Below are 3,848 nucleotides of genomic sequence, written 5' to 3'. Positions count from 1 at the left end.
TTTTTTTAAAATTGGTATCATCTGAAACAGAAAAAGAAATTTTGGAAGAACATTCATTTTAACCACAGAAATTCTCCCCATTAATGACAACTGTAACTTTTTTGGAGGTTCTTCTGTTCTCTGTTTTCTTCTCATGATTTCCTGTCAATGGTCCAGTAAACCAAGGTATGTGTCATGTGTCTGACTAATGAAACACTTCAAAGAACTTTCAGGCATGGTTTAACCTAAAAAAGCCTTTATTAGTGTAGAGGCATGTCGGCACGGCATGATGGATGCCAAGATCTGAATTTCCCTTCCCTTTGCACATAACATTCCAGGCATTTCCCCTCCCCTATTTTGGGGTCATGATTCACATCTTCCAATTAACCTGGAGGGCAAAGATTCACTTCCGTTCCTTTTCCCGGGCTTTCCTTACTAATCTCCTCCCTTTCTCTGTCATCTGAATTAACTCTGAAAATACCAGACAGTTCTGCATATTTTGTCAAAGCAATAATATCCAATATTAGCAGCGTTGACAGCTAGGCAGCTTTCTGGAAAGTCTCCCTCATTTTATCCTCACTAACATCCTGTGAAGAGTTTTGAAGTCATTGGCCCAAATTCAAGGGACTGACCATGAGATCTAAACTCAACTTCTTAATCTCTCCACTACACTGGCTCTGTGAGTGACTCTTCCTGACTGAGGAGAGCTGCTAAGAATTCAATAGTTTCTATGTCTTTCAACCAGCTGTTGATAGAAGCGGTGAGATGCCTCGATCTGTAACAGTATTAGATGAGAGAAGCCACTGTCATACCTTGAAAAGCTGAAGCATGTTGTATAGGGACGTTTCAAAAGCCATAGTCCGCACCTTTGCTTATTCCTGAGTAACAGGGTATTTCACTTCCAGAAAAGCATGCAAACTTTTGTAAGAAGTGGCTTAGAATTTAGGTCTTTGACAAAGAACAGTAGAAGGTCTGCTTACAGGTAGTCCTCAACTTATGACCACAATTGAGCCCAAAATATCCGTTGCTAAGCAAGAAAATTGTTAAGTGAGTTGCACCCCATTTTACAATCTTTTCTGCCACAGTTGCTAAGCGAATCACTGCAGTTGTTAACTGAATCATGAAGCTATTAAGCAAATCTGGCTTTCCTATTGACTTTGGTTGCTGGAAGCAAGCTGGGAAGGTTACAAATGGTGATCATATGACTCCAGGATATTGCAACTGTCATAAATATATGCCAGTTGCCAAGCACCCAAATTTTGATCACATGACCATGGGGATGCTGCAACAATCATTAAGTATGAAAACTGGTCATAACTCACTTTTTCCAATGCCATTGTAACTTTGAATGGTCATTGAACAATTGGTTGTAAGTCGAGGACTGCATGTATTTTATTCATGTACAATGAAACATTTACACAGTTCCTTGGAAAATAATATTGAGAAACAGAATTGTAAATCAGTTTATTTGTAATAAAAGACGTAATCATTGTGTCAACTGGCAACAGTCAGAAACACTTACTGTATTTGGGACTCATAGATCTGACAATGAATGAGATGTCTGTCTTACTCCAAACAGAATATTCATACTATCTCATTTTCTGAATAAGGGCAGTTGTTTCAATTTGTTGTTTAATATTAGCAATATTTTTGACGAACAGTTGATAAAATAGATAGGAACAGTGATTTTCAATATCACTTTCAAGATTTTAGTATAATACATGAGGAAAGTCAAGTACGACTCTCATCCTGTGCTGAATAAAAATGTATTCAGTTTCTCTAGAATAAGAGACAATTGCCTCACATAAGCAAGACAAGGTCCTTGAAAGTATTATCATTTCAGACATGGATTTAAATGGAACACTTTTATTTTATCCAAGAAAGGGAAAAGATTTATTAATAGTTAACTGGTACAAACTAGAACAATATAAAGAGAATTTTGGTCCAATGTCAGTTTCCTAGTCAGTGGATTTTTTTTTTACAAATAGCTTCCTGTGGAGGTGTATTGGGATTTAATAATGCCCCCACCTCACCAAACAGACAAATAAAAAGACTAGGCCAAGATTTTTGCCCATATGAGAGGCATGGTGGCCATTTTGTTTTCTGGCTAGTGTTTTTTTGTAGTTGTGGTGTTGATAGAGTTATACATTTATCCGCTCCACTTTAAAATATGCCTGTTAGACTCATCAAATTAATCCCCACTGAGCTGCCGCATATATCTCTTTTACTCTGAATTAGGAGTGAGAAGAGGAGCATTCAACATGGCAGTTGCTGAGCCATGAGATGTTTAATACGTTGAACGGTCGTTCATTCCATGCAGCTGAAAGTTCACCCCATTTTCCTTTTCTCAGCCCTTGAGAACTGATCAGTATATCAAAGATAATATTGGAACTGTCAGTCAGTGCTGTGTGCTGTACTTCCATCCACTGTATCTTGCTAATAACTCAATCTTTTTCCCAACTTCTAAACATCCTTTCCACATTTTGACATCAGCAAGTATGTAGATGTCTAAATCAACTGCCCAGCATTGGAAAGAGGCCACCTTCTAAGTTTTGAAGAATTGTGTAACTGTTATGATTGAAGGGATTGTGTAAAGTGCAGAAGGCTTTGTAACTCTGGTGTGTGTTGTTTCTATTCCCTTTGTTCCTATGAATTACCCTCTTAGCGGTGCTGTCCTTTCAAAACCGCTTCTACTCCTCTTTTGAAACCAGTTTTAATATTGATGTATTTGACCAAACAGTACTCTTGGCTGTTAATAAATAAGAGATCTCTATATTTCAAATGTGTTGCTTCTTATTGTTTTTGCTTAGGGCTCTATTGGGGTTGGGGAAGAGCCTGGAAAACATTCTCATCCTATTGTAAGTTCCTATCCTGTTCACCCATATTTTTGTTAATGGTACTGAATCCTCAAAGCTAAATGCACTAACTCTAGCTGATCCCTATTTTTTCTCTATTTATTTTTCTCTATCCAGCCTTCCACAACCAATACCTGCAAGATATCTGAGAGCTATAATTCAAGAATTTCAGTTAATCTGACTAATGATCCCTCACTGGGAAGCAGGTTGGGTGAGGCAATTCAGTGGTGAAAATCCTAAATTTCTAATACTATTTTTAACAATCTTGCCTATATGTTTAATTCATTTATTCTAAAGTGAGTGGAATAACAAAACATTCCCAAAGCTGCTTTTTCAGAAGCTTTTTGGATGAGAAATGAAATGTCTTCAAGGAAAAACAAAGAAAGTCCAGTTGCCTTTTGAAAAAGCAACTTTGGGGGACAGCCATGACCTAGATCAGGGGTCCTCAACTTTGGCAACTTTAAGACTTGTGGACTTTAACTCCCAGAATTCATCAGCCAGTTTTGCTGGCTGAGGAATTCTGGGAGTTGAAGTCCACAAGTCTTAAAGTTGCCAAGGTTGAGGACCCCTGACCTAGATGACTGAGAATCTCCATAGACATAAAACATTGCTAGTTTATATCTAAGGGAGACAGTTACCATCCCTATTCCATTGGAGTTATTCCCACCCTACAGTCAGTGCTTTATCACACATGTCATACAACCTGCCTTGCCTACCCTACAAGGTTCCATCCAAAAAAGGTGCCGGAACTCCGTTCTTGGCGTTCTATGACAAAAAAAGCCCTGCCTACAGTTACCTAATAAGAGAACTAAGATTTGAACTCAAGCACTGCATAGTTTATTGGAGACTCCTGAGAATATCATAGAAAGCCAAGAAAGCAAACTAACGGATTGTTAAGCAAATCAATCCAGAGTTCTCTCACTGGAGACACAAATGACCAGGCTCAAACTATCCTACTTAAGGCACCTTATGCAAAGACCCAGCTCTCTGGAAAAGGCTCTAATGACAGAAAAG

Source organism: Protobothrops mucrosquamatus, unplaced genomic scaffold, assembly GCF_001527695.2.
Source record: "Protobothrops mucrosquamatus isolate PMUCROS unplaced genomic scaffold, P.Mucros_1.0 scaffold3367, whole genome shotgun sequence".
Classification (NCBI taxonomy): Eukaryota; Metazoa; Chordata; class Lepidosauria; order Squamata; family Viperidae; genus Protobothrops; species Protobothrops mucrosquamatus.
The sequence above is the reverse complement of the archived record's forward strand: the minus strand, read 5'-3'. Positions refer to the sequence as shown.